The sequence below is a fragment of the Giraffa tippelskirchi genome, chromosome 2 (assembly GCF_054371585.1).
Source record: "Giraffa tippelskirchi isolate mGirTip1 chromosome 2, T2T-mGirTip1v1.2.pri, whole genome shotgun sequence".
In the NCBI taxonomy this organism is placed as follows: Eukaryota; Metazoa; Chordata; class Mammalia; order Artiodactyla; family Giraffidae; genus Giraffa; species Giraffa tippelskirchi.
This window is the reverse complement of record NC_137276.1, coordinates 218,399,657-218,418,088: the sequence shown is the minus strand read 5'-3', so window position 1 is coordinate 218,418,088 and position 18,432 is coordinate 218,399,657.

The window sequence follows — 18,432 nt, the reverse complement described above, 5'->3', positions numbered from 1 at the left end:
TGGCCAAAGAATTTGAGCTTCAGCTTCAGCATCAGTCTTTCCAATGAATAGTCAGGACTGATTTTCTTTAGGATGGACTGGTTGGATCTCCTTGCAGTCCAAGGGACTCTCAAGAGTCTTCTCCAACACCACAGTTCAAAAACATCAATTCTTTGGTGCTCAGCTTTCTTTATAGTCCAACTCTCACATCCATACATGACTACTCGAAAAACCATAGCTTTGACTAGACGGACCTATGTTGGCAAAGTAATGTCTCTGCCTTTTAATATGACGTCTAGGTTGGTTATAGATTTGTTGTCCTGAGGTTCTTTCCTTCAAGATTGGCCTCCCCCTGTGATTGGCAATTGAGACAAGGAACCGACAAACTTCTAGTGTCAGACACAGTTTGTAATATTGAGGGCTCCTATAGAGGGCAGGAAACACTCCAGGAACATTGCGAAGTCACACTGCCTGCCACATCCTCTCAGGACCCTGAGCCTCAAAAAATATCCAGCCTGGTCTCAAGCCTGCCCAGTCTCCAGAAATATGATACCAGCCAAGTAGGTCATTTTGGATCATTGATTGGATACATAAGCCCTCTTGGAGGAGGTTGCCCTTAACCCCACCATGAAGCCACCGAGCAGAAGATCCACAAGCTGCAGAACAATTATACCAAAGAAATTCTCACAATGTTAAGAAAGTTCTAGGACTCACAACAGACTTCCCAACCTGGGGATCTGGCAAAGGGACTGAGAACCCTCAGGGAATCTGGCTTTGGAGGCCAGTGGGATTTGATTACAGAACTCACACAGGACTGGGGAAACAGACTCTTGGAGGGCAAAAACAAAACCTTGTGCTCACCAGGACCCAGGAGAAAGAAGCAATGACCTCACAAGAGACTGACTCAGACTTGCCTATGAGTTTCCAGGAGTCTCCAGCAGGGGCGTGTGTTGGCAGTGGCCTGCTGCAGGGTCGGGGGCACTGAGTGCAGCAGTGCTTGCATGGGACTTTTTGAAGGAGATTGTCATTATTTTAATTACCTCCAACATGGTTTGGTCTCAGGTAAAACAACAGGGAGAAAACACAGCCCTGCCCATCAACAGAAACTGTACGTTAAACATGGTTAAAATAGTATGTTTTACATTATGTGACTTCTACCACAAAAAAAATAAATAAATAAATAAAGAACATAAAAGGGAGATAGCCTCTTTTCTTTTGATGATTTGAATTCTTTAAGAGCTGAAATATTTCTTTTTCTTTAAGCTCTATTTTATTTAGTACATAACTAGATGCAGTTGATTAGTTAATTTTTGGCAAAAATAAATTGACTGCTGAGTGAGTGAAAGTCACTCAGTCGTGACCGACTGTTTCCCACCCCATGGACTGTAGCCTGGCAGGCTCCTGTGTTCACGGGATTCTCCAGGCAGGAATACTGGAGTAGGTTGCCATTTCCTTCTCCAAGGGATTTTCCCAACCCAGGCATTGAACCCAGGTCTCCTGCATTGCAGGCAGATTCCTTACCATCTGAGCCACCAGGGAAGCCCTGGTGACTCAGAACTTGACTGAGTCAGAAGTTGACTGCTTGTGAACTTTATTTCATTACTGATCAAATCAGTTTATTATGAAGATTGCCTAAATAGTCATGCACTCATTTAAAATAGCTGGTATTTTAATAATGAAAATAATTACAATAGGTTAACATAAATATAAGTTATTAATTAATTAAACTTATCCAGGTAGTTTTGCATACTTAATTCTAAGGGGGTAGTTCAGTTCAGTCGCTCAGTCATGTCCGACTCTTTGCCACCCCATGAATGACAGCATGCCAGGCCTCCCTGTCCATCACCAACTCCCAGAGTCTACCCAAACCCATGTCCATCAAGTCGGTGATGCCATCCAACCATCTCATCCTCTGTTGTCCCCTTCTCCTCCTGCCTCCAATCCTACCCAGCATTAGGATCTTTTCCAATGAGTCAACTCTTCGCATGAGGTGGCCAAAGCATTGGAGTTTCAGCTTCAACATCAGTCCTTCCAATGAACACCCAGGATTGATCTCCTTTAGGATGGACTGCTTGGATCTTCTTGCAGTCCAAGGGACTCTCAAGAGTCTTCTCCAACACCACAGTTCAAAAGCATCAATTCTGCGGCGCTCAGCTTTCTTCACTGTTCAACTCTCACATTCACACATGACCACTGGAAAAACCATAGCCTTGACTAGACGGACCTTTGTTGGCAAAGTAATGTCTCTGCTTTTTCATATGTTATCTAGGTTGGTCATAAATTTCCTTCCAACGAGTAAGCATATTTTAATTTCATGGCTGCAATCACCATCAGCAGTGATTTTGGAGCCCCCAAAAATAAAATCTGACACTGTTTCCACTGTTTACCCATCTATTTCCCATGAGCGATGGGACTAGATGCCATGATCTTAGTTTTCCGAACGTTGAGCTTTAACCCAACTTTTTCACTCTCCTCTTTCAGTTTCATTAAGAGGCTCTTTAGTACTTCTTCCCTTTCTGCCATAAGGGTGGTGTCATCTGCATATCTGAAGTTATTGATATTTCTCCTGGCAATCTTGATTTCAGCTTGTGTTTCTTCAAACCCAGCGTTTCTCATGATGTACTCTGCATATAAGTTAAATAAGCAGGGTGACAATATACAGCCTTGACGTACTCCTTTTCCTATTTGGAACCAGTCTGTTGTTCCATGTCCAGTTCTAACTGTTGCTTCCTGACCTGCATACAGGTTTGTCAATAGGCAGGTCAGATGGTATGGTATTCTCATCTCTTTCAGAATTTTCCACAGTTGATTGTGATCCACACAGTCAAAGGCTTTGGCAGAGTCAATAAAGCAGAAATAGATGTTCTTCTGGAACTCTTTTGCTTTTTCGATGATCCAGCAGATATTGGCAATTTGGTCTCTGGTTCCTCTGCCTTTTCTAAAACCAGCTTGAACCTCTGCCTTTTGGTCTGTGGTTCCTCTGCCTTTTCTAAAACTCTCTTGCTTTTTCGATGATCCAGCAGATATTGGCAATTTGGTCTCTGGTTCCTCTGCCTTTTCTAAAACTGGAAGTTCACAGTTCATGTATTGCTGAAGCCTGGCTTGGAGAATTTTGAGCATTACTTTACTAGCATGTGAGATGAGTGCAATTGTGCAGTAGTTTGAGCATTCTTTGGCATTGTCTTTCTTTAGGATTGGAATGAAAACTGACCTTTTCCAGCCCTGTGGCCACTGCTGAGTTTTCCAGATTTGCTGTCATATTGAGTGCAGCACTTTCACAGCATCATCTTTCAGGATTTGAAATAGCTCAACTGGAATTCCATCACCTCCACTAGCTTTGTTCGTAGTGATACTTTCTAAGGCCCACTTGACTTCGCATTCCTGGATGTCTGGCTCTAGGTGAGTGATCACACCATCGTGATTATCTGGGTCATGAAGATCTTTTTTGTATAGTTCTTCTGTGTATTCTTGCCACCTCTTCTTAATATCTTCTGCTTCTGTTAGGTCCATGCCATTTCTGTCCTTTATCGAGCCCATCTTTGCATCAGATGTTCCCTTGGTATCTCTAATTTTCTTGAAGAGATCTCTAGTCTTTCCCATTCTATTATTTTCCTCTATTTCTTTTCATTGATCACTGAGGAAGGCTTTCTTATCTCTCCTTGCTATTCTTTGGAACTTTGCATTCAGTTGGGAATATCTTTCCTTTTCTCCTTTGCTTTTCACTTCTCTTCTTTTCGCAGCTATCTGTAAGGCCTCCTCAGACAGCCATTTTGCTTTTTTGCATTTCTTTTCCACCAGGATGATCTTGATCCCTGTCCCCTGTATAATGTCTCAAACCTCTGTCCGTAGTTCATCAGGCACTCTGTCTATCAGATCTAGTCCCTTAAATCTATTTGTCACTTCCACTGTATAATCATAAGGGATTTGATTCAGGTCATACCTGAATGGTCTAGTGGTTTTCCCTATTTTCTTCAATTTAAGTCTGAATTTTGCAATAAGGAATTCGTGATCTGAACCACAGTCCGCTTCTGGTCTTATTTTTGCTGACTGTATAGAGCTTCTCCATCTTTGGCTGCAAAGAATATAATCAATCTGATTTTGCTGTTGACCATCTGGTGATGTCCATGTGTAGACTCTTCTCTTGTGTTGTTGGAAGAGGGTGTTTGCTATGACCGGTGTGTTCTCTTGGCAAAACTCAATTAGCCTTTGCCCTGCTTCATTCTGTACTCCAAGGCCAAATTTTCCTGTTACGCCAGGTGTTTCCTGACTTCCTACTTTTGCATTCCAGTCCCCTATAATGAAAAGGACATCCTTTTTAGGTATTAGTTCTAAAAGGTCTTGTAGGTCTTCATAGAACCTTTTAACTTCAGCTTCTTCAGCGTTACTGGTCGGGGCATAGACTTGGATTACTGTGATGTTGAATGGCTTACCTTGGGAACGAACAGAGATCATTCTGTTGTTTTTGAGATTGCATCCAAGTACTGCATTTTGGACTCTTTTGTTGACCATGATGGCTACTCGATTTCTTCTAAGGGATTCCTCCCCACAGTAGTAGATATAATGGTCATCTGAGTTAAATTCGCCCATTCCAGTCCATCATAGTTCACTGATTCCTAGAATGTCGACGGTCACTCTTGCCATCTCCTGTTTGACCACTTCCAATTTGCCTTGATTCATGGACCTAACATTCCAGGTTCCTATGCAATATTGCTCTTTACAGCATCAGACTTTGCTTTTATCACCAGTCACACCCACAGCTGGGCATTGTTTTTGCTTAAGCTCCATCCCATCATTCTTTCTGGAGTTCTTTCTCCACTGATCTCCAGTAGCATGTTGGCACCTACTGACCTGGGGAGTTTCTCTTTCAGTGTCCTATCTTTTTGCCTTTTCATACTGTTCATGGGGTTCTCAAGGCAAAAATACTGAAGTGGTTTGCCATGTCCTTCTCCAGTGGACCACATTCTGTCAGACCTCTCCACCATGACCCGTCCATCTTGGGTGGCCCCACATGGCATGGCTTAGTTTCATTTAGTTAGACAAGGCTGTGGTCTGTGTGATCAGATTGGCTAGTTTTCTGTGATTATGGTTTAAGTGTGTCTGCACTCTGAATCCCTCTCACAACACCTACTGTCTTACTTGGGTTTCTCTTACCTTGGACGTGGGATATCTCTTCACGGCTGCTCCAGCAAAGCACAGCTGCTGCTCCTTACCTTGGACAAGGGGTATCTCCTCATGGCCGCCCCTCCTGACCTTGAATGTGGAGTAGCTCCTCTTGGCCCTCCTGTGCCCGCGCAGTCACCACTCCTTGGACATGTGGTGAGGGCATAAAGATCTGAAAAATTATATTCAGATCTTTCCGGTTTCATCATCCAGTATATTTTGCCTACTCTTTGTGCATATTGTTCAACTATTTTACCAAAAATTTTTAAAAAGATATGTTTCTAACAATCATTGATATTTCTATGTGTTTTCAAATTTCACCTTTTATTTATTCCTTACCTTCAGATACTTTTGAAGTAGATTCTTAACTTTTTTCTTTTGACAAGACCTGACTGAGGCCACAGATTCCAAATAAAATCATTAAGTTACCTTTCATCTTAATTCTTTCTTGTTAAGATCTTAAGCTCTTTTCATATTTCCTGAAAAAGCTAGTAAGAGACACAAACATTTGCTCTTTCACATTTAAAATAAAGGATATCAAATATAATTATGCTTGTTTGTCATTCTCCATTTTTTTTTTAAAAAGAAATTCAGGATAAAATGAAAATTAGCAAACTTAGAAAGAAGTTCAGTTTTCTTAGACTATGACATATAAATAAAATATGTTAATATAAATATATTTCAGCAATTGTATATTTTTAAGTTAAAAATACACTCATTGGACATACAGATAAGGGCAATATCTATAAATTAATTTTTTCTAGGTTTCAATGTTCTTATTAATCAGGAATATGTATAATAAAGCTTAGGATATAAATGAAAGTCCCTGAGAACTTTTTCAGTATGCTTACATTTGCAAACTGTTCTTACTCCCAGGGTAATCATAAGTATATCCTCATGAATTGATTTTATATTACATCTCAAAAGAAGATTCTACTCTCTTCTATCCTCATAATGCTGACTAACATATTGTTACCAAACCCAGCTTGGGTCTGCTCACCCAATGCACAGCAAAGACAATCTACTGACAATGTTTGTACGGCATTTATTGCATGGCAACCAATGTGGGGCCAAGCAAGGAGAGCTAGAAACAGCTCACATTCAACTTCCTGATGGATTTTAGGGAAGAGTTTTTTAAAACAAAGGGAGGGAGAAGGTCACTGTGTGTATGATCAACTCATGCACAATTCTCTGGTTAATGGTGAGATAATGGGGTGACATTTCTGGAATCTCAATCATCAGCCTCTGATTCCAGTCAGTCTGGGGTCTCTCTGCTGGCGGTCAGCATTCAATTAACTTCTTCCCCTTGGTGGAGGATTTAGAGGAGGATTTAGTACCTATGGAATAACTCAGAACACTATTTACAGCCCCTGAGAAGGAGCTAAAGGTCCTTGACTTGGTTTTATGGCTAAACTATTTTGTCTTGCTTGACTGTCTTCCTTTGTTTCTGCACTCACTTCTCGGATTAAATTTGCTCTTTGAAGCTCTGGAAGATCTAGGAGGCTGAAGCTTTTCTATTACAAATGAGAGTCAGGGAAAACAGGGAGCATCTGTCCTGGGGAAGCCCCTGCAGGGTCCTGCTCAGTTTCAGTACCATGTTGGACAAAACTCCTTAGTATTCTCTTATTATCAGATATAAACTTGCTTTTATTTTAAAACAATATTTCTTGAGAAACTTCAAATATATAGTGAAGATTGGCTGTGGTTGATGCCCTATGTGGCTGAAACGTGATCCTAACAAAATTTTAAAGATGTGAGAATGGAGTCAAACCCTTTAAGGTTTGAGTACCTCCAAATGAATTTTAAATAATTGTGCTCTCTCTCTCCCTCTCGTATATACATGCATATATTATTGTCAAGATAGATAAAAGCTTCTGTTTTTAAAGGGACAAAAAAAGTTGCATGAGGAATTCAATACTCTCTAAAACAGTGGCACTCACTTAACCAGAGCTGTTAATAAGGAGCTTGGTACATGGCTGTATTTAATTCAAAAACTTCAGTGCCCACACCACTATCAATCTTCAGATAAATTTGGAAGGCCAAATGGAGCTTTCAAACTTAAGCTAGTTTTCAGAAACTCCTGAATTTTGTGAATATCAACCCCCAGTCCCAGATGCTGGTTTAAAACAGGACTAATATGTGATCACATTGCTAATAGGTTCCAGAGACTTCTGTGGATTTCCTGTCAAACAACTTGTTCATAACTTACAACCTGGAAGAGACATCCAAAAACGTCTGTCTTGAGTTTGGAGTAGACTTCAGGATATTGATCTTTGGATTCATATCAGTTAAATAGACAGCTGAGTCATCTTAAAATTGCTGAGATTGCCTTAGGAAAAGACCTCAGACTGAGATTGTGTGGGAATCTTCCAGAAGCAGATGACTTCAGAAGGAGATAGCTTCAGCATAATACCATCTAATCAAGAAGATAACTGACTACTTCTGCCCAAGTTTCATAGAAAGAGGTAAACAGAGCTACAGATTGTTATGCTTTGATCTATCTGCTCCCCTATGCACTTTATCTTCTTAGGTATTTTCCCCACTTGATTGTTTAATATTTGTAAGTGATTTACAGCCACATAATACCTCTTGACAATAACAAGGTCCTTAGCCATTTTTTTTTGGATTGTAAAATGATCACCACAATCAGTCCAATTAACATCCATCAACACATATTTGAAAATTCTTTTTTCTTGTGATGAGAACTTTCAATACTTACTTTCATAGCCCCTTTCAAACATGCAATATGATATTATTAACTATAGTCAGCAAAGCAAAGGGAGAAAGAGGTGCAGAAGATGAGATGGTTCGATAGCGTCACCAATTCAATAGACACGAATTTGCGCAAACTCTGAGAGATAGTGAAGGACAGGGGAGCTTGACCCGAGTGTTGAAGCCCATGGAATAGCAAAAAGTCGGACACGACTTATCAAGTGGACTACAAGCACCTGCTGTACATTACATCCTGATTTTCTAGCTGGAAGTTTATACTTTTTGATCCTTTCACCATTACCTACTCCCCACCGCCTCAAGCCACTACCAATCTGTTCTGAATCCATGTTCTTAGCATTGATTTTCTCTGTTCCCATTCACTTCTTGACATGAATCCAATACCTGAACATAATTTACTCGTGCTTTGGCTAAGATACGTAATGAAACAGACTGCTGGATTTGTACTCTTTCGCTGTGATGTTATACAGCATTCCATTTGTATGAGTTCCTCATAATAAATCTGTTTATTCTCCAGTTGGATTTTTAGATAGTATCACCACAACAGGAAAGAAAACCAGAAATCTAGAGCCTGTTATCATGACATATCTAGGGTGGAAATTTTGTTTCTGCACTGAAACAGCCCCCACAGAACATTTGTGTCTGTTAGCTTTTTAACCAAACTTTTACAAAATTAGAGGTTGGCAATGAACTATGGAACTGATGGTATATATTCCAAAACTGTCTCACAAAAAAAGAGCCCTATTTAAGTTCAGTTTCAAACTCTTGCCCTTTAGTTCTTCTTGGTGACCTTGCTAGTACAAAATCTATCTCCTTATTTTGGACCATTCTCGATGAGTGATGACTAACCATTACGAAGTTATTGGATACTCCCAAGTGACATTTTTGGCTGAAAATAGATCATGGTAAAAAAAGGAATCTTAATCCATTTTTTTTTTTACACGTGAATGCTGATATCTTTTTAACCTTTTGCTCCAAAATTGAGCAACCTGACAAGAAATCATGGGTCCTACTCCTTCAGTGCTGGAGGGAAATTCAAACCAGACAAGACCCTTCCCGTGTGTGAGAACCTCATGTAAGTCCCATTTTTAAAGCATCTTGCAGATTTTATTTTTAAAATTGCATTTTGTTATGGTAAGAACACTTAACATGAGATTTACCCTCTTATTACATTTTAAAGTGTACAATACAGTATTGTTCACTATAGATGTAATGGTAGATGACAGATCTTTAGAGCTTATTTCCCCTGAATAACTGGAATTTTATGCTCATTAATTAGTAACACCCTGTTTTCCCCTCTTTTCAGTCCCTGGGAGCCATGACTGCTATCTTTGCTTCTTTGAATTTGACTATTTTGAATATCATGTAAGGGAAATCAGGCAGTATTTGTCTTTCTGTTACTAGCATATTTCACTTAGCATAATGCCCTCCTGGTTCATCCACGTTATTTTATGCTGGAGAATTACTTTCTACATTAAGGCTGAATAGAATTTCATTATGTGTACATAAGACATTTTCTTTATCCATTTATCTATCAGTGGACAGATAAGATGTTTCCACACCATGGCTATTGTGAATAATAATACAATGAATATGAGAGTGCTAATTTTTTTTTTTTTTGAGATCCTGATTTCATTTCCTTCTGATAAATACCCCTAAATGGGATTGGGGATCATATGGTAGTCCTATTTTTATTTTTTGAGGAGTCTCTATATTGTTTTTCATAGTGGTTGCACCATTTGGTGTTCCCATCAATAAGGTATAAGGGATGCAATTTCTCCACATTCTTACCAACACTTTTTTATCTTTCATTTATTTGGTAAGAGCTATTTGATTGATGTGAAATGATATCTCAGGGTGGTTTTGATATGCATTTCTCTGATGACTAATGGCATCAGATATTTTTTCATACACCTGTTGACTATTGATGTGTCTCCTTTGGAGAAATATCTATTAAAGTCATTGTTGTTCAGTCATTAAGTCACGTCTGACCCTTTGTGACCCCATAGACAGCAGAATACCAGGCTCCTCTGATCTCCACTATATCCCAGACACTGCTCAAATTTATGTCCATTAGTCTCACCCTGCAATAAAACTCTGAGCCACTCTCCTTTCCTTGACCTCCCAAGCCATTTGGAACTTGCTTGAGAGCCTTGTTCTACTATCAATTCATGTAAAAAACCTTTAAAATCTCCTTGGTATATGTGCAGTGTCATCAGTTTCAAAGTCCATGGCAAATTTTTGGTGGGGTCCACTCTGCATTTATGAAAAGACCACAAAAGTAAATATTGGTATATTGTCTAGTTTCACCTGGAAAATAACCACAAGTAATCATTTGAGACTTAACCATTTTCTCAGGAAATTCTTACTAAAAGAGACAAAATTTTTAACTAGTCAAAAAATATAGTTTGCTTTAGATCTTTGCCAACCAACTTATGTGGGTTCACTCATTTAGCCAAATAATTATCTAATTAAGACAACAGCCTGCTCACCTGAACAAAGAGTTTGGGTGTAATGTTCATAGTTGTCTCATCAAGATTGGTTTCAAGATTCTGGCCCTGTTGTGTCTACTCTTCTTAAATAACCACATCATGAACTTTGACATGAATGCACAATCATTTTTCTTGCCTTGAATATCCTACATTGGAGGGGAAGGGAGTATATATATACAATTAACTGATTCATATTGTTGTGTGACAGAAAGCAACATATAATTGTAAAGCAATTTTCCCTTAATTAAAATGTAAATTAAAAAAAATCTGCATTAAACCATTGGAATCCAGGGAATGAAACCTATAAATTCTCTTTCCTTTCCTCTCCTTTTGATACTATTAAGAGTTTGTAAATGTGGAGTTTTTCATATCTGTAATAAATTTAGTTAACTCAGTTTTGAGTGATCAAGAGGTTTTTGTTTGCTTTTGTTTTCTTTTTGAGGGGAGGTGGTTTTTGTGATGAGTCAAGAACTGACACATATTATGTCTCACTCAAACTTAATTTTCTTTCTAATTGCTGTTTACATGGCTTAACCTAGTTTTCGAGTCTCTGCTGTTTCCCCAAATTGCATCCATCTTTAATAGTGACCCCAGTATTCCATGGATAGGTCTTCTGTTCTAATCTACTTCTGCCTCCATCAGACCATAATCAAGCTAAACTTCATATATTTTCTGGAATACGAACCATTAAGATCAAGAGACTGTGTATCTGCTATCTGAAGCATGGTAATTTACACAGTAAGTACCCAGTGACATGTTTATTATACTAATAAACTCTTACTGAATATGTTATTGACAAAATCCTTGACTTCTCTCTTTATCTCCCAAATATGGTGCTTCATATCTTGTGCTAGCTGTATTCATGTAGTTGATTCTTTAAACCAGAGGGTAGCACCAATTTGTGTAAATTAAGTATAGCACCCAGAACCAAATCTAATATTCCAAACAGGGAAAAAAGAGCTTCCATACTCTTGTGACAGATATTCTATTTTTTTATCAAATCATAGAAGATTGCCTTGGTGTTTTGACAGGCATATGGTGTCTTCTGCCAAGTGAAGTTGCTCACTTGTGTTTGACTCTTTGTGACCCCATGGACTACACAATCCATCGAATTCTGCAAGCCAGAATACTGGAGTGGGTAGCTTATCCCTTCTCCAGGGGATCTTCCCAATCCAGAAATTTAACTGGGGTCTCTTGCTTTGCAGGCAGATTATTTAGCAACTGAGCCATCAGGGTAGCCCTTTGACTAAGTATACAATTAACAAACTCCTTAACATATAATGTTTTTCTCTCTTTTTTTTTTTACCTCTTACAATGCTAAATTATATCTTGTGGTATTTTCACTGCTACTGTTGTTTCTTTGAACTGGGGGGTAATTATTTTATTTCATTTAGATAACTGGAGTCTTTCAAAATTGTGTGCAATCTTGATTCTATCATATTCTATATTGATTATCCTTCTTGACTTTGTGCTAATCACAGATTCAGTATTATATTTTCTAAATCTTTACCTTGATAATTCATGAACAAGTGAAATAAACAAATCTAAGGGAAGAAGTTTGTGCCATAATGTAGAAGACCCACAATCATGAAAGTGTTATCCTCAGTGACAAGGCCATTTGTTCATGTGTGTTTGGACTGGATGCATGAGAAAAATCTGAATAATCTGGAAAGTGCTCTCAGACCCCCTTTTTATGCTTGGATCAGAGTCTACAGGCAATCAGTGTCTTTGAAATGAAACACTGAAACCTCTGTGGTTTGCTTACAATTCTAAGACCACTTTCACTGATGAAATATTGATTCTTTCTTCAATCTTATCTGAAACTCTCTTTTTTATTTTTTCCTGGAAATCTTTCTGATCACACTTTCCAAGGCTGCGTTAGATATCTCATCCAAGTGTTCCTTTTAGACAAATTTTCACGCTTCATTGTAATTGTTTATAGCACATGTTTATGTTTCACATCAAAATGTAATGAGCACAAGAGGAAACTTTATTTGTGTTCATTAGTTGTATTTGCAGCTCCTAGACTTCTGGCTGACATATAATCAATGAACACAAAATATCATCCCAAATACATTCATGTTACCTTCTAATGGATGAAGAAATGTTAACTTCTTTATTTTCTATGACTGATCTAATCTAAGAGCCTCAATTTCACTGACTATCAGTCACCTTAAAGCTTGAGTTTAAAAAAAAGAAGTCATTAGTTTTTTCAACATATACTCCAAGTTCAACTGTCTATCAGGGGCTGGTATAAAAGTATTTTACATGAAGAATCAGTTTTTCAAAGTCTGTCCACCTTTCAATCCATCTCTCCACCCTTTGTTTCTGTCTTCCAAGGTGGTATTAGGTTGATGCAAACGTAATTTTGGTTTCAGACCATGAATTTTTAATCATTATAACTAGGCTTAAACCAGTCTAATAAATAGTTATATGCAGGAGTGTACTGAGGCCTTAAAGAGCATGAAAGAAAGCATCCTTCTGAACCATGAAGTCTTCTGGATTCCTTGACTCAGTGAAGTGGTTAGTTTCTCTGTAATAAAGAATTTTGCTGGCCTTTGTCCCAGTTATTAGAAAGTGAAAGTGTTAGTCACTTAGTCATGTCTGACTCTTTGTGACTCCATGGACTGTAGCCCACCCAGCTCCTCTGTCCAGGGGATTCTCCAGGCAAGAACACTGGAGTGGGTTGCCATTCCCTTCTCCAGGAGAATCTTCCCAACCCAGGAATTGAACCCAGGTCTCCTGTATTGCAGGCAGATTCTTTACCAAGTGAGCAATCAGGAAAGCCCAGTTCTTAGAAGTAACCTTTAAATCATTGAAAGTTCTTTGGGTAATAGAAATATCTTTTTTATGGTGGACTTTGTGGGCTTATGGGCTTCCCAGGTGGCTCACTGGTAAAGAATCCACCTACCAAAGCTGGTGACTCAGAAGACGTGGGTTCGATCCCTGGGTTGGGAAGTTCCCTCAGAGAAGGAAATGGCAACCTACTCCAGTATTCTTGCCTGGGAAATCCCATGGACAGAGGATCCTGGCAGGCTATAGTCTGCATGTTTGCGAAGAGTTGGACATGACTTAGTGACTGAGAACATGCATGCAAACTGGGGATTTCTGCTCATGAGTTACCTCATGTTGGGGTTATAGATAGATTGTGCTAATGATAATGACTCTAGATAGTTGCTCAGATCAGAAAGACCAACCATATGACTGGGGGATTCTAGCTTTGAGTCATGTGGTATCAGTTCTGCTGCTGCTGCTGCTAAGTCTCCTCTGTCGTGTCCGACTCTGTGTGACCCCACAGACGACAGCCCATCAGGCTCCTCCGTCCACAGGATTCTCTAGGCAAGAACACTGGAGTGGGTTGCCATTTCCTTCTCCAGGTATTAGTTCAACCCACAGGGAAAGGAGATTGAGGTCAGTCACATGGGCAATGATCTACTCAGTCATGCTTACATAATGAAACCCTATTAAAAACTTTGGACTCCAAAGTCAGAAGCGCATCTCTTGTTTGCAAAATACTCTATATATCATAACATATCCATGTACTAGGAGGGTAAAATATCCTGACTCTATAAGGAGAAGCCACTGGAAGCTTTGAGTCTGAGATCCTTTGAGACCTCGGCCTATGTGTCTTTCCTTTGGCTGGTTATGATTCGAATCCTCTTTGCTGTAACAAAACTCTAATAATAACACTTTCCTGAATTCTGTGAATCATGGTAGCAATTGAAAACCTGGGGGAACTCTCAAATTTACACTCACTTGGTCAGAAGTGAAGGTGGCCCTGGGAACCAGGGTTTGTGGCTGATGTCTGAAGAAAGGTTAGTCTCAAAGAGGAGTGTACCCTTAGCTTTTGAATATTTTTCTAATTCTAGGTGTTAGCATAGAAGACATTGCAGTGTTAGTTTCTGTGCTGGTAGATGCTGAACAGTTCTTGTAACGATCCTAGCTCTTTGCAGACCCACCATCCTTTGTAGAGTGCCTATGGTTGTTACCTAGAGGATCTGGTTAATCTGAGTCACTTGAAAATCACAGAGACCTTGGTGCACTGCTTGAGATTCATATGTCCATCTGCCATAGCTTCTGGCATACCATCATCCTCTTTCTTATTGAAAGTGGCTGCATGCCCTGGAAGCTAACACTACTGAAATTTCCAGAGTGAATTTTGTGATGTGCCATCTAGACTCCTCTTAGGACTAAAAGACTTAGTCCCTTAGCTTTTAAGGAGGTTGTTAACTACTGTTAGATGACAGCTCTCTCTAGAAAATGCCCCATACCAAAGTCAGCTGTGTTGCCCAAGGTTGTATCCCCTTTCTAGAGATAACCGGCATTAATGATGATAGGTGCAGGAATATTAAACCTCACCTCCTTACTACAATGAAGGCAGTACTGAAGGGTCATCATAGCTTCAGAGATCCTTATAGGCTTGGCTAAAGCTCTGTTTGGGCTATATCACAATTCAACTTCTCCTTCTGTGCAATCCTGCCTCATTTCATTTCTCTTTGAGGTTGCCATGACTCTGTGATAAAGTTCTTGCATGTTAGTCTCAGCTTCTGCTTACCAGGACCCCAAGATATATTCATTGCTGCCAGGAATGGTCATAGGAGTAAAAGATAGAATCCAGGAACTTAGTCATCTTCTAGCTCACACCTAGAATCCATGGCTACCATTAGATGATCACAGAAGACTCTGGCACAAGGGAGCAAAACTGTTGTTAAAACTTTCTCTCACAGTGAACTGGATTGGTGTATCAGTGGAGAAGGATGCACTAGCAAGGGCACTGTATTGTAACCTTGAGAGATACGGGGTAAGTAACAACTGACATAAAAGATAGTGAACTCAAGCAGCTGTTGCTAAGAGTAATAGATGCTTAAAGGAAAGATAAGCAAAGGGTAACTGATTAAACAGCTATTAAAAATTAAATGCGAAAGCGATAGGCTTCCTTGGTAACACAGCAAGCTGTAATTGCAACCAGAAAGCAGTTAAAGCTGAAAACCAGACAAAGGACTTTGTGATTAAAGTACCAAAGTGTCAAAGAAAGTTAAACAGTGAACTAAGGCAATTGTCCTATGTAAAGTCAAGGCTCTAACTGAGAAATAAAATGACTTAGGTATGTGATAGAGATAGCTGGGTTGACACACTAAAAATTTTACATTCACAGATTCCCCTAGCCCATCTGTTCATGTAGAAGTAGCCCCCACACCTCCCTATTAAGGGTTAGGATATTCCCTCCACTGTAGAGGATCTCTATTGTGGGAACATGTGTGTCTCATCCCCAAATCTGCCCTCATCTCCTTTCCTGGTTACTAGATCATTAGGATTATTTCCCAACATAGTTTGGTTTCAGAAAGTTTTGGTTAGATACAGGATTATAAGAACACAAGGAGCTGTAGGAAGTAATCTTTCTTTTCCTGGGGAGATAATTAAGGCTCATCCTTCAAAGAAGGTTATGAGAGAAAGTGGAAGGCACAAAAATACATCAAGAAAACATATCTTAAAATGAATGAATAGATCTTATTTGCAAAGCAGAGATAGAGACACAGATGGAGAGAACAAAAGTATGGATACCAAAGTGCGGAAAGAGGAGTGGGAGGAATTGGAAGATTGGAATTGATATCTCTATACTATTGATACTATGTATAAAACAGATAATGAATGAAAACCTACTGTATAGCTCAGGGTCTGCGCAACACTCTGTGGTGTCCTAAGCAGGAAGGAAATCCAAGAAAGAATACAGCTGATTCATTTTGCTGTACAGCAGAAACTAACACAACATTGTAAAACAACTATATCCCAATAAAAATAAAATGAAATAAAATAAATGAATGAATGATTCAATTCATATTGACTCCTCTAAGAATATTTCACGTCTTATGAAGGCAGAAGTAGTTCCTCTTATACACACCAATAACCTCTTATTCATATTTCTATTGTATTTCTATTTATATATTCCATTGTATATCTATTCCATTGCTGTTATTCTCCAGAGAACTTTCTCCTCTAGTATCAGAGGAAATTCTAGAGAATTGACAGCTCATTGAACATACAGCAGACACTAACACAGTGTCTGGTTTTGAAGTGAAACACTAAAACTTCTGTGCTTGTTTGCAATTCCAAGACCAGTTTGACTCATCTTTCAAGTTGCCTCTTAACTCTTTCTTAATATGCTTAATATTTTCTAAATTAATGAGTCAATAGATAAATAAGTTAAAAAATTCAGTTTAGTGGATTGAAATCTTTTCTCTCAAAGATATCTGGCAAATTAAATGGCCTGAGACAGTTGATATTGGGATATGTTTGCATTTGAGCTGATATGAGTATATTAAAATGATAATACTAAGTGGAATTTTCTTTTTCAGACGTTGGTCAGATAAATATTTTGGGGAGTAGGCAATTCTTCCTTGGCTCACCAAAACTATGTGAAGTTTGAGACAATGGGTAATTCTAATTGTTTCATTTTGTTTGCACCTAGCTGTAATAGTGGAATGTTACCTAATCCAGCCCTAAAGACCAGACCTATTACCTTCTACAGACAGATATGTTCAAGCTGCCAGATTGAGGCTTAAGGTAAGCTCTCAAAAGACAGCTGATAGCTGTACCTCCACGTAAACTGAAGCCAACTAGCTTAAAGCTATTTAAAGATATTTTTTGGCACTTAAGTCGGGAAATAGCAACAATGCAACCAAGTTCCAATTGCCCAGGATAGCGGTGAAGCTGCAGGATGCTCAACTCCAAGTGACAGATGTAAATTCTTGGAAATTGTGCTCAAAGGGAATTGTAATCAACTGGCTGCATGATGAAGAGAACACACAGTGTTGTGGCAGGACATTCATTAGAAATATGGATTCAGCTGGTGCTGTTTACAGATCAAAAAAACGTATTTTTGTGCTGAATCCAACCTGTGATGTTCCAGTGAGAACATGTGGCGTCCAGTAATCCATTATCAAAGCTGATCTCCCGACTCTCAAAAAGAGCAATATGAAAGAAGCAATGATTTTAGTCTTCAATTCATTTCATTTTTCCCAGTGTTATCTTTGGGGGATTAAGCATGACTGATGCTGATACACAGAAACAGCCAGTTTAGACCAAGTAATTCCTGAGACAGCAAAATGACAGCTATATCTGGCTGTGCACCTGAACACTGGGAAAATGCTGATGAAACTTTGACTTGGGTTTAGAAAGGCTCCTTTGGATAGATTGTGTATATATTTGAATCATAAAGGAAAAGGAGGGCTATGTGAAGTCCATAGGAAATGGCACTTTTGGAAGGTCAAATTGGCATTTCCATGGCTATACTTCCTATGTGGAATGAAATTAACTAGAAACATACAATGCAGTGTACTTTATTTGAAGGTGTCTATAAATTTCTTTGCAAAAAAGAAAGAGGCTTAAAAATTTCACTCTGTTAGTATTCCGCCACAGTGAGTTTAGTGCTGAAACTGTGCTTTTGGCAGAGACACATTTACTACAGGAGTGTCAACACTTAGGGCAAATCAACCCTAGCTTTATAACTGAGAAAAATGAGCAGTGCCCAATGTTCTGTATCCTCAGGCCCTTGCAAAGTATCTGGAAAATGTAAGTATTGCTTCATTAATGTTTGCTGAATTGAATTATATACAATACAAGTGAACAAGATCAGGCAGATTACAGATTGCAAATTTCTCTGAAAAGAAAAAAAGAAACATCAAAGTGTGGATGTCACTCTAAGTATTTTTGATGGAATTCTTCAGAAGTTTATTTATATATACATGTCCAGTTTAATTCTAAAATTTAATGCATTCACTTTTATTTGAATAACCACTTGCAAAAGACCATTCCTTAAACCAAAAGTCCTTCCTTAAACCAAAGGACTACGCTTTGGCCCCATGGTGGGTAAGTTATTAGCAATAAACCTGCTTTGTTATGACCTCAATTCCATATTGATAGATCCCTTCAATAAGCCATCATAATATGACTTAAGAACTCTATTTAATATTATATAGTCCACTAAATTGATATATTGGATGGATAATTTAGTACCAAGAAAAAATGATGTCATTTGAAGAACTGGTGTATTAATTTTTATCAGATCATGACA